General features: G+C 38.9%; 1 pseudogene; it reads left to right on the top strand.

The window, feature by feature from the left end:
- The first annotated feature begins 549 nt into the window (after positions 1–549).
- On the top strand, positions 550–10,996 carry LOC107127526 (olfactory receptor-like protein OLF4; annotated as a pseudogene).
- Positions 10,997–14,296: the final 3,300 nt, after the last annotated feature.

Genomic DNA, 14,296 nt, shown 5'->3' with positions numbered 1-14,296 from the left:
AATATCAATAACAGGAATTTAAAAAGCAACATCACCTCTGATTTTAAAGAGAATATTATAAATAATGTTATATACAAATAAGTTTTAAAATTTAGATTAATAGACACATTTCTAGAAAAATATAACACATCAAAACTAATTTTAAAAGTAATAGAGAATCGGGGACAGGCACGGTGGTTCATGCCTGTGATCCCGGCACTTTGGGAGGTGAAGGCAGGCAAATCACCTGAGGTCAAGAGTTCAAGACCAGCCTGGCCAACATGGTGAAACCCATCTCCACTAAAAATACAAAATTAGCCGGGCATGGTGGTGTGTGCCTATAATTCCAGCTATTCAGGAGGCTGAGGCAGAAGAATCACTTGAACCTGGGAGGTGGAGGTTGCAGTGAACCAAGATCACGCCATTGCACTCCAGCCTGGGCAAAAAGAGAGAAACTCCATCTCAAAAAAAAAAAAAGAGAGAGTAATAGAAAATCCAAATAAACATATAACCATTGAAAAAGTTAAATCAGTAGCCAAAATTTTTCCTTGAAGAAAATTTCAGGTCCAGATGGCTACAACAGTGTGTTCTGTAAGTAATTCAAGCATAATCCTCAACGAATTAACACAGGAACAGAAAACAAATACTGAATGTTCTCACTTATAAGTAGGAGCTAAACGTTGAACATCCAGGGACATAAAGGTGGGAAAAATAGACACTGGGGACTACTAGAGGGGGAAGAGAGGGAGAAGGTGTGGGTTGAAAAGCTATTTACTGGGTACTACGTTAAAATTTAAAAAGAAAGATCATCTCCTAGAGACAAAGTAAATTTTACAATTATTTTTAAAACAGAAAAGGAAGTAGGGAAGGAGGGGAGGGGAGGGGAGAGGACGGGAGGGGAGGGGAGGGAAGGGAGATGGGTACAGTGGCTCCTGCCTGTAATCCCAGTATTTACTTTGGGAGGCCAAGGCTGGCAGATCGCTTGAGCCCAGGACATCAAAACCACCCTGAGCAACAGAGCAAAACCCCATTTTTATAAAAAGTGCAAAAATTAGCCTGGCATGATAACATGCAACTGTGGTCCCAGCTACTCAGGAGGCTGAGGTGGGAGGATCACCTGAGCCTGAGTGGTTGAGACTGCTATGAGCAGTGATCGTGCCAGTGCACTCCAGCCTGGGTGACAGAGTGAGACCCTGTCTGGGGAAAAAAAAATCATTCCTAGCTTGCAAAACTCTTCAAGAGTATACAAAATAAGGGGATACTCACCATCTCCCTTTCTGAGATTAGAACCACATCTATACCCCAAAACTGATTTTAAAAAACTGCAAAAAAGTTATGACAAGCATATCTCATTCATAAATATTAATGTACCAATTCAAAGTAAAATATTAGTAATATAATTATTATAACATGCAGAAGAATACATATCATGACCAAGTTGAGTTTTCCCAAGAAGGCAAGATTGATGAAACATTCAATAATTGAAGTCACCATATTAAGAAAAAAATAGACACTCATCATATGATTATCTTAATAGATGCAAGAAAAAATATATGATACAATTCAACTCATATTCCACAATCCACAATCCATTTTGTCCTCTTAACAAAATGGGGTTTTAAAAAGCTGAAAGTTAGCTTTTCTCAAACATACAGCATGTATAACACATAATAGTAATATATTTAAATCTTTTCTGTATAAATGAGGAAAAAAGACAAAATACCAGCTCTCACCACAACTATTTCACATTGTACTTGAGGTCACATTCAGTGCAATAAGATGAGAAAAATAAATAGAAGATGTAAGTACTACAAAAAAAGAAAAAAAACTTCATTTTATTCATATATGATGTTTTCATAGAATAGCAATTCAAAAAAGTCTGTGGATGAATTATTGTAATTTATAATTAGGTTTATTCCTAAGTATTTTATTTTTCTGTAACTATTGTGAATGATACTGCTTCCTTGACTTCTTTTTCAGATAGTTTGCTATTGGCATGTAGAAATGCTACCGATTTTTGTATGTTGATTTTTTATCCTGAAATGTTTACAAATTTATTCATTAGTTCCAACAGTTTTTTGGTGGGGTCTCCAGGGTTTTCGAGATATGTGATCATGTCATCTACAAACAGGGAAAATTGTCAACTTCCTCCTTTCCAATGTGGATGTCCTTTACTTCTTTCTTTTGCCTGATGGCACTGGCTAGGAATTCCAGTACTCTCTTGAATAAAACTGTAGAAAGTGAGCATCCTTATCTTGTTCTAAATCTGAAAAGAAAAGCTTTCAACTCTTCCACATTCAACTGATGTCTGCTGTAGGTTTGTCATATATGGCCTTTACTGTATTGAGGTATGCTCCTTCTACACCCATTTTGCTGAGGGTTTTTTTCATGAAGGGATGTTGAATTTTATCAAACACTTTTAAGCATCTATTAAAATTATCATATGGTTTTTATCCTTGGTTCTGTTAATGTGATGTGTTTATTGATTTTCATATATTAAATCATCCTTTCATCCTGGGGATGAATCCTGCTTGGTAATGCTGAATGGTCTTTTTAATATGCTGTTGAATGCAGTTTGCTAGTATTTTGTTGAAGATTTTTGCATCGATGTTCTTTGGGGATATTGGCCTGTAGTTTTCTTCTTTTGTTATGTCCTTGTCTGGTTTCACAATCAGGGTAATGCTAGCCTTGTACATGAGTTTGGAAGTATGCCCTCCTCTTCAGTTTTTTGGAATAGTTGAGTAAAATGAGTATTGGTTCTTCTTTAAATGTTTGGTAGAATTTAGCAGTGACACAGTCAGGTCCTGGGCTTTTCTTTGATGGCGGAATTATTAGTATGGCTTTGATCTCGTTACTCATTATTCATCTGTTCGGGTTTTCTATTCCTTCATGACTCAGTCGTGGTAAGCTGTAGGTGTCCAGGAATTTATCCATTTGTTCTAGATTTTCCAATTTGTTAGTGTATAGTTATTAATAATAGTCTCTTATGATCCTTGGTATTTCTATGGTATCAGTTTTAATCTCTCCTTTTTCATCTCTGATTTTATTTATTTGAGTATTCTCTCTTCTTTTCTTTGTCTAGCTAAAGGTTTGGTTATTTTGCTTATACTTCCAAAAACACTAACTCTTAATTTCATTGCTCTTTTCATTGTTTTTCAGGCCCTACTTCATTTATTTCTGCTCCATCTTTATTGTTTCTTTGCTTCTGCTTATTTTAGGTTTAGATTGATCTTCGTTTTTTAGTTCCTTGAGGTGCAATATTTGGTTGTTTAGTTAAGATCTTTCTACTTTTTGATGTAACCTTTTATTGCTATAAACTTCCTTCTTAATGCTGCTTTTGCTGTATGCCATAGGATCTGATACGTTGTGTTTTCATTTTCATTTGTCTCTAAGAATTTTTAAATTATTATTTAAATTTTTTCATTGACCCATCGGTTGTTCATGAACATGTCATTTAATTCCCATATATCTGAACAGTTTCCAAAGTTCCTTCTGTTATTGATTTCTAGTTTTATTGCATTGTAGTCAGAAAGATACTAGATCTGATTTTAATTTTTTTAACTTTTTTAAGACTAATTTTGTGACCTAATATATGGTCTACCCTGGAGAATGTTCTATGTGCTGTTGAAAAAAATATGTATTCTGCAGCAGTTGTGCGGAATGTTCTATAAATGTCTGTTAGGTCCATTGGGTCTAGAGTGCAGTTTAACTCCAATGTTTCTTTGTTGATTTTATGTCTGAATTATCTGTTCATTGCTGTGAAGTCCCATACTAGGGAGGTGAAAGATCTCTACAATGAAAACTATAAAACATTGATTAAAGAAATTGAAGAGGGTGCAAATAAAAGGAAAGATATCCTGTGTTCATGAATTGAAAAAAATAATATAGTTAAAATGACTATACTACCCACAGATTTAATGCAATTTCTATCAAAATATCAATCATATTCATCACAGAAATAGAAAAAAATCTGAAAATACATATGAAAAGGAAAAAGACCCTGGATCACCAAAGCAATCTTGAGCAGAAAGAATGAAGCTGGAGGCATCACACTACCTGAATTCAAAAGCTATAGTAACGAAATCAGCATGGTAACTGGCATAAAAACAGACATATAAGCCAATGGAACTGAATAGAGAACCCAGAAATAAATCCATGCACCTAACAGCCTACTGATTTTTGACAAAGGTGCCAAGAATACACATTGGAGGACAGTCTCTTTAGTAAATGGTATTGGGAAAATAGGATATCCATATTCAGAAGAATGAAGGTAGACTTCTATCTCTCACTATATACAAAAATCAACTCTAAGTGGATTAAAGATTTAAATATAAGACCCAAAACTATGAACCTACTAGAAGAAAACTTAGAGAAAATGCATCAAGAAATTGGACTGGGCAGGGATTTTTTAAAATAAGACCTCAAAAGCACAGACAACAAAAGCAAAAATAGAAAAATGGGATTACATTAAACTAAAAAGGTTCTGTGCAGAAAAGGAAAAAAATCAATAAGGTATAGAGACAATAGGCAAAAGTATTTGCAAACTATGCATCTGACAAGGAGTTAATATCCAGACTATATAATTAACTCACACAACTCAATAGTGAAAATAATAATAATAATAATTTGACTTTAAAGTGGGTAAAAGACCTGAAAAGACATTTCTCAAAAGAAGACTTATAAGTGGCCAACAGATAAATGAAAAAATGACTAATATCACTAATCATCAGGGAAATGCAAATCAAAACTAAAACGAGATATTACCTCACCAGTTAGAATGTTACCAAAAAGACAAAAAACAAATCCTGGAAAGGATGCAGAGAAAGGAAATTGTTTCCCCCATGCTGTTCTCATGATAGTGAATTCTCACAAGATCTGATGGTTTTATAAATGGCAGTTTTTCCTGCATTCTCACATGCTCTCTCATCTGCTGCCATGTAAAACGTGCCTGCTTCCCCTTCCGCCATGATTGTAAGTTTTCTGAGGCCTCCCCAGCCACGCGTAACTGTGAGTCAATTAAACTTCCTTTGTTTATATTAATAAAGTATCCACTCTTGGGTAGTATTTCTTTTTAGCAGTGTGAGAATGGACTAATACAGAGATCATGAAGTAGAACATTGTTTTTTGGTTATTGGTTTCTAATATTTTCTCAGGTGGCACATTTGCATTTTGTGTAGTTTTCTGCATGTGTTGTACTATTTAATTTTTTAGATGCACATGAGGTAATGAGTACACACTCATCTGAATATCCTTCTATCATCTTAAAAACTCTGACAATAAAAAAATTTTATTACTGCCTGTGGTGAACTCATTTAGTCCACAAACCATGATCTAAATTTGCACAAGGCTACTTGTAGTCTTTATTAGTTGTGCTTAGTGTGAATATTCATTCTGTTGTGGAAATACTATGTGTTTGATTATGTAGTGTTACCCTAAAAGCTTCTGAGAGACTCTTAGATGATATACAAATAATTTCAAATCCGAAAGTTCTGAATTCTGAAATTCAGCAGGCAAACAGTTTATAATGAGGGATTATTAAATAGCAATGGATATGAATGCCCTTCAGCTACATGTATTCACATGAATGACCCTAAGAGAATAATGTCGAGCAAAATAAGCAACATAAGAATGCAAAAAAGTAAAATTCCCTTTACAAAAAGTACAAAAACAGGCAAATTCAGAGCATACTGTATGTAGTTTAGACATATATGTATATGTGGCAAAACTACAAAGAAAAGTAAGGCAATGTAACACCATACTCATGATAGGCGTTTCTTCTAAAGAGGGAAGAAAGGAATATAATTGAAAAGAAGCACACACAGAACCTTAAAAGGATTGAACCATATACTGTTTACACAGAGCAGTGAGAAAATGTGTGTTAACTTTATTATCACTATTTAAACAGCACATATGTGTTCTATACATTCTCTTTATGTATAATATATTTACAACATAAATCAACAAATAAATCCAGAGATATCACCTGTACCTAATATAGAGTCTATACATTAGTCTAATCTCTGCTCCCTGTGATTATAGAGAGTAAGAATGTTTATGACATTTGAAGGTAAAAAATGTGACCTTTGATCTGTTTTATTCTTTACTTTTTTCTTATTTTCTGGAACATACTGTATTTTATCCATAAATGTTGGGCTCTAACTAAAGGTGTGGACTCCATGAAAAAATCATAGTGAAGATGACTGAAGATGACAAATCCAACCTGCAGCTCACCTAAGGGAAAATCCAGGAGCAGTGACCCTCCCAAATCCCAACCCTGGTTGTTCTGACGAGGGGCATCATTGACACTGCTGGGACTCAGGGAACCATAGTCCAGAGGGGACAGCTGGGAGGTTGGACAATTACCCTATCTTGTCTCTAACTAGGAGGTCTGGGATTGGGTCCCAAGAGACACTGCACGTCAAAAGTCAGCAGCGTCTCCTGGCTCCTGTACCTGAGGTGTCACTGAAGACCTGACTTTAGTCTATGCTGTTCCTAGGCATGGAAAGAATCTGTGACTCCAACCATGTTTTTTTGGAGAGAAAGCAGTGGAGTGAACTCAATATCTTTGGTGGTAGTGGCAGAGTCTGAGACTGGTCAGCATTGCCAGGTAAGAACTGAGGCATAGGAATAGGGAAAGAGAGCAGAATCTAGAGCATGTGCATGTACAAACACACACAAGCAGCCCACACAGCTTCTCCCTTTTTCCTTTCTCTCCTTCTTTCCACTCTTTCTTTCTGCCAATCACTTTCTGGTTAACTCTGGTGTTCATCAGGTCCAGCCTAAGGTCATTGTAGAGAAGAGGTTTCAGACCATCCTTCTCTAAGCTTTATTGGCAACCAGTATATAGCACCGGAGCAATAATAAAGCATAACTCATTCTCAGCCAGCTAGGACAGGCAAGGTTCCCAGAATCACCCTCAGTCATCACACCAGGTCAATACCAATAATTTACTTTTCTACGTCCATTTATATTTTATCAACCTCATTCACATCCTTTCTTTTTCTTAAAATCGAACTGGTGAATGATTATTTAAGATGATCTTATTTTGTTTTTGTTTTTGTTTTTGTTTTTGTTTTATGAGATGGAGTCTCACTCTGTTGCCCAGGCTGGAGTGCAGTGGCGCAATCTCAGCTCACTGCAATCTCCACCTCCCGGGTTCAAGTGATTCTAGTGCCTCAGCCTCCCGAGTAGCTGGGACTACAGGTATGAGCCACCACAACCAACTAATTTTTGTATTTTTAATAGAGATGGGGTTTCACCATGTTGGCCAGACTGGTCTTGAACTCCTGACCTCAAGTGATCTGCCCACCTCGGCCTCCCAGAGTGCTGGGATTACAGGAGTGAGCCACCGTGCCCAGCCCAAGATGGATCTTATTTATTTCCATTATATGATTAATAATATTTGGGATCTGACGATGAAGATATTTGACCAAGTTTATACGTTGCTCCCAGAAAAACAGATGCTTTGCTATGAATAGTTATGAGTAGAATCACAACCATTTAAAAGTGGTGTTGGTGATGTGAACAATGATAATGATGACTCTCAATATGGACACCTCAAAATTTACAAGCCCAACATGCAGGTCCTAACCAGGACACAATGACAAGGAAAAAGCACTGTCATTTTATTTAAAACAGAAATAAGAATAATAGATCATATTTACTGAGCACTTAATAGTGTATCAGTCCTGTTCTGAATATCTTACAATCATTATTGAATTTAATCCTCATAACTACTCTAATGTGGTAACTTTAGTAACTATCCCATTTAAGCAGATGTGGAAAATGAAGCTGAGAGAGGTTAAATGACTTCCTCAGGCCAGGCACGGTGGCTCACGCCTGTAATCCCAGCACTTTGGGAGGCTGAAGCGGGCGGATCACATTAGGAGATCGAGACCATCCTGGCTAACACGGTGAAACCCTGTTTCTACTAAAAATACAAAAAACTAGCCAGGCGTGGTGGTGGGCGCCTGTAGTCTCAGCTACTTGGGAGGCTGAGGCAGGAGAATGGCATGAATTCAGGAGGCAGAGCTTGCAGTGAGCCGAAATTGCGCCACTGCACTCCAGCCTGGGAGACAGAGACTCCACCTCAAAAAAAAAAAAAAAAAAAAAAAAAATTTCCTCAAAGTCACACAGAGAGTAAAGAGTGGGGAAATTCTGTCAGATTCCAAAAAGAATTGTATGTTTTAATCACTACACTAAACAAACATGATATTAGCACATGCTACCACTGAGTGTTGGTTGTATTTGTTCTTCGATACCATCCAACAGAACAGTGGAGTTTCTCGCTTTGATTGCACATCATGGTTTATGAAGAGACTTCGACTGACTCCAACATTTAGTCCTCTCAACAAAACTATCAGGTAGGGTTATTTGCTACCTCCTATAGATCAAAAAAAAAAAAAGAAAAGAAAAGAAAGAAAGAAAGAAAAAGAAAAGAAAAGAAAAACAGCAAGGCTCAAAAGAGGTAAATATTTCCCAAAGTTTAAAAACATGTGAGAAACAGAACTGGAAAGCATTCAAGGCTTCCTATTATATTCTGTCCCAAGGTCCCATTTCTACTGCTACTAATGACATAACAATCACTACCATTCATGAGAGCCGCTTTCCATATATGTTATTTCAACAATAACTTCAGTGACTCTGTGAGGTTGCACATGGTACAAACTAGGAAACAGAGATTCAAACAGGCTCAACAATTGACTAAGGTCAGATTGAGAACAAGGAGCAGAGAAAGGATTTCCCATCCAGTCTCCAAGATGCCAAGGATTAGATCTTAACAAAAAATATGTTTTATTTTGTTTTTGTTTTTTTTTTTGTTTGTTTGTTTGTTTTTTTTTTTTTTTTTGAGACGGAGTCTCGCTCTGTCACCCAGGCTGGAGTGCGGTGGCCGGATCTCAGCTCACTGCAAGCTCCGCCTCCCGGGTTCACGCCATTCTCCTGCCTCAGCCTCCCAAGTAGCTGGGACTATAGGCGCCCGCCACCTCGCCCGGCTAGTTTTTTGTATTTTTTAGTAGAGACGGGGTTTCACCGTGTTAGCCAGGATGGTCTCGATCTCCTGACCTCGTGAGCCTCCCAAAGTGCTGGGATTACAGGCGTGAGCCACTGCGCCCGGCTGTTTTTGTTTTTGTTTTTCGAGAGTCTCACTCTGTCGCCCAGGCTGGAGCACAGTGGTGCAATCTTGGCTCATTGCAACCTCCACCTCCTGCGTTCAAGCAATTCTCCTGCCTCAGTCTCCCAAGTAGCTGGGATTACAGGATCACACCACCATGACCGGCTAATTTTTATATTTTTAGTAGAGACAGGGTTTCACCATGTTGGCCAGACTGGTCTTGAACTCCTGACTGCAGGTGATCCACCAGCCTCAGCCTCCCAAAGTGCTGGGATTACAGGCATGAGCCACTGTGCCCAGCCTAGATCTTAACACAAAATATGTTGATGGTGAAGTTCATAATGAAAATGAAAATGGTGTGCTCTTAATGATAATGTGTATTAAAGTTTGCAACCTCCTCATGGTCACATTGACTCATTACAATGATCATCAAAGGCAAAGGGGCCAGAGACCCCTGACTCTCCACTGGCTCCCCTCTAAAGAAATTGTTCTGTCTTCCATCTCCTTCAACACACATACACACACACACATATTCACCCACATACGTACAGAGCTCCTTGTGTTGCTCACTAAATCCTAGTATGTGCAAGACCCCCAAATTAGCTCCACAGTAAGTCACTGAGGTTAAAACTGATGTTATAAGAGTTTGTTTTAAAGGGAAAATTAAAACTTGAAGCAGTTCTTTAAGGTAAATTCCAGTTCAGTCTCAGTCAGGCGATATATGAGGAAAACTTGCGATATTACAGTATTCTAGAAACCAAAGAACACCTTCATCCCAACCCTTCATTATCATCGTCCACAGTCTCCATATCTGTACATATTTGCAAACACACAATTACAGCCATTAGTGAATCAGAGTGACCTCCCCAAAGAACAAAGAAAAACATACCAATGTCCATGGACTCCGTAATTTTTAAAGGATAACTTACTTAATCAGAATTACCTGCTACTTTTTCCACCTTAGAAGGAAATTAAAAACGAAACCAACATCTCTGACTTCCTGCTCCTGGGCTTCCCTGAGCACCCAGAGCAGCAGCCTCTCCTGTTTGGGCTCTTCCTGGGCATGTACCTGGTCACCGTTCTGGGGAACCTGCTCATCATCCTGGCCATTGGTTCTGACCCTTATCTCCACACCCCCATGTACTTCTTCCTGGCCAACCTGTCTTTCATCGATACCTGTTTCAATTGCACCATTGTCCCCAAGGTGCTGTGAACATCCAGACACAGCATCACACCATCTCCTACACTGAGTGTCTCATGCAGATGCACTTCTTCATGGCATTGGCCCTGCTGGATGACTTCCTGCTGGCCGTGATGGCATATGATCGCTACGTGGCCATCTGCCTTCCTCTACACTACACCACAATCATGCATCCCCAGCGCTGCCTGCTGCTGGTGGCCATGTCCTGGCTCTGCTCCCACCTCCTGGCTTTCTCACTTGCTTTTCTCATAGCTCAGCTTTCTTTCTGTGCCTCCCATTCCATCCCACACTTTTTCTGTGATCTTCTCCCAATCCTCAAGCTTGCCTGTTCAGACACAAGGGTCTTTCACATCATGATGTTCACTGAAACCACTCTCTCGGGAGTCATTCCTCTCACCTGTGTCCTGGTCTCTTATGCCCACATCATGCACACCATCCTCAGGATCCCCTCTGCTGAGGGGAAGCACAAAGTCTTCTCTACCTGTGGTTCTCACCTGACAGTGGTCACTCTCTTCTATGGAACGGTCTTTCTGGTGTATTTCCAGTCCTCATCCCCCTACTCAGCAGATGCTGGAATGATTGCATCTGTGGTATACACAATAGTCACTCCCATGCTGAACCCTTTTGTCTATAGCTTGAGGAACAGGGACATGAAGGGAGCTTTGCAGAAATTCCTTGGCTTGGGAAAATGCTGTACTCAGTAAAGGGTACTTCTCCAGAGTAGAGACCCAGGCTCTTCTAAATGCCTTCCTAATTGGACTTCTCTAATATAATCTTGAAAAACCCAAATTCAGGGCAAGATGGATGCTCAATATCACAAGCAGTTTAACAGATGAAGGATGCCTGATGTGGCAGGACTGGAAAAGGACCAACTGGCCAGAGACAGAGCTGCAGCCTGGAGAGAGGCAGTGGCCCACAATCATTACAGGGCATCACAGCAAAAATTGTACTGGACAAATTTAAACACACTGGGAAGACTTCATTTAAGGCAGTTGCAATACAGAGCAGACACCAGAACTCAGTATGAAATCAAGTCTGCTGAAACTAAGGGCAGGAGGATATTTAAGTGCTGGGGTGAGAGAAAGAACATAAGCTATTTTTGCTAACTGGCTTTACCCCCCCCCCCCCCAAAAAAACAAACTTCTCATATCTTTGTGACAGGAGGTAGTTCCTCAATGTGGAACAAAGAATTGTCCATGAAAATTAGGTCGTTACCCTCCTACAGAGCCTGGAGGATAGGTGTGCCATCACCCTCAATGATTAAAATGAAATTTTGAATGAATTTTGATGATTGAAATATGAAAATAAAATGATTTCATTTCAAGTAGACAGTTCCCAGGTCGTTGAGAATGATATTCCTGGGTTGTAAAACTGGCAAGAGTCTTTTAAAATTTTTAAAATTTTTCAAGAGGCATAGAAATAATTCATAGGTTTTCTAAAGTAAATGCTGTAAGAAAAGGGAGGTCAGGAACCTAGAGTTGGGAAAGAGCCTGTGTGAAGTTTAGTCAAGTGGAGGGAAACATTCAGTCTGCCGTGGTCAAGGGTGACTTGATAAGTAAACTTGATAGGTGTTCAAGATATTCAAACCTGAGAGTGAGACCACCAAAAGAATGACACCAGACCACAACTTAGGTCTAGAAGGAAGCTCAGTTGGCAGCTCAGTCTGGGACCAAGAGGTCCCACCCAATCACAAGAAATGTCAACAGGACCTGGAAGGATCAAGTACTCTGAGCTTCAGGGATCATTTCCAAGACCAGCTTTGGAAGTGGTTCATTCATAGGGATTAACCTCCACATGGAGAAAGCTGAACCAAGGAGATATACTATTTGCTGGAACTAAGAACAAGAATAATACTGGAAGAGGAAAGGAAACCAGGCACAGATAGATCAGGAGACTGGCCCAAAATCACCCAACTGGGAGTAGATCTTTTTTTTTTTTTAATTTCACTTTAAGTTCCAGGATACACGTGCAGAATGTGCAGGTTTGTTACACAGGTATACGTGTGCCACTGGGGTTTGCTGCACCTATGAACCCATCATCTAGGTCTTAAGCACTGCATGCATTAGCTATTTGTCCAGATACTTTCCTTCCCCTCACCCCCCCGCATCCCCCAATAGGCCCCGGTGTGTGTTGTTCCCCTCCCTGTGTCCATGTGTTCTCATTGTTCAACTCCCACTTATGAGTGAGAACATGTGGTGTTTGGTTTTCTGTTCCTGTGTTAGTTTGCTGAGGATGATGGCTTCCAGTTTCATCCATGTCCCTGAAAAAGACGTGATTTCATTCCTTTTGTGGCTGCAGAGTATTCCTTGCTGTATATGTACCACATTTGTTTTACCCAGTCTATCATTGATGGGCATTTGGGTTGGTTCCATGTCTTTGCTGTTGTAAATAGTGCTGTAATACAGATCTAAAGACAATGAGTGACTATTAGTTATTGGAACAAGTTCTTCATTCCTTCATTTTTAATCCCTAGTTTATTCTGTTTGTCCCTACTGAAAAACAATATATATGAATTCTGTAAGAATATAAAATATAAAAAAACTAAGGAAAAGGAAAAAATTACCCATCATTTTTTCATTTAAAGACAACTGCTGTTAATACTTTACACCATTACCTTTTTGTATTTTTCTAACTGCTTTTGCATTTGCATTTGATGAGAAAATGCCATAAAAATAATTATACATATATTTTCTTTCTTAATCTATAACATGAGTTATCTCCATTTGACTTATGTATATCTGCCTTTTGTCTAGCAATATTGAGGGGACATTGTGTGATACAACTGCTGTTTCTTAAAAAGAAAACTCTAGGTAAAAGCGGATGGTAGAGAGAAGTCTGGGTTGACAGCAGGACTGGATATAGGACCTCTCTTTCTCTGTTAAAGCCCCCTAAGTCTCAGAAGAAGGGAGTACAGATAGGCAGGTTTCCCCACCTATGCAAAGGTGCCACTCGTTGGAGGATGGTACTTGGGATGGTTGAAGCAAGGGACAGGGAGCAAGCGCCTTTTATGAGGATCAAGCAGTGTAGATAGAGCTCTTTATTGAATTGCATCACTGCTTTTTTTGTGTTAAATATATTATATCCTTATCTGCTTCATGTTGCTGATATTCCCAGTTAATTCTTCATCTTTTAACTTTGTGGTCTTTTTATCTAAGGAAGTTTTCAACTTTCATGTTATCATTATCATACCATATGCATATCAATTTATACATTATTATATCATATTGTGGCCTCTTCTGCTGGTTGTATAATGAGAACATTCTTCTCAATGCAGAGTTCTTTGAATGGTCAACTTTTTTTCCATTTTCTCATGGCACATTACTTTTTAGTGAGACAAAAAATTAGTTTAGAAAAACAATAAATAGTTAAAGGAGTTCTTTCCCAACACATCCCTCTCTCTTTATTTAAGTGTTTCTTCCCTTTTTTGCTTAACACAATTATTAGCAGATAAAAATTCTGAGTGTCAACGAGCTGTCATTCTCTCATATGAATATGTACATTCCACTTCAGGGTCTTCACTCACAGCATCCTCTCCATGGTGCCTCCCCCATCTCCAGCCCAGCTAAGACCCCCTACTCCACAGCCTATGCCCAGCTGTACCGCCCACAGTGATTAAAAGGAAGAAATCACTCCTTTGTTTTTGCCTTTTTGTATGAATGTGTAAAAGCTGTAGGAACTTAATATTCAATGGAGTAAATTGTGCAGGTAAAAACACCATGGTATTCTCTTTAGCTGATTAATATCAACACTCAGTCCTTCCTGAATTAACAATAGTTTCAAGTATCCAGATATGTCAGGTATTGTGGCAAAGAACTAGGCCAGAGGTGACGAAAGAAAATATAAAAGCAGACTCACCTTGGTCACTAACAAAAGAAAATATAAAAGCAGACTCACCTTGGAAGGAAATACAGAATCATGGAATATATTCTGAGCGCCACTCTGAGTAGCTCTTCAATTTCAACTGGGATTACCAGAAAAGAGCAGCACAATGACCCTGTGGGTGG

Source organism: Macaca fascicularis, chromosome 15, assembly GCF_037993035.2.
Source record: "Macaca fascicularis isolate 582-1 chromosome 15, T2T-MFA8v1.1".
Taxonomy (NCBI): Eukaryota; Metazoa; Chordata; class Mammalia; order Primates; family Cercopithecidae; genus Macaca; species Macaca fascicularis.
Note: the sequence above shows the minus strand (reverse complement) of the source record. Positions and strands in the feature narration are given on the sequence as shown.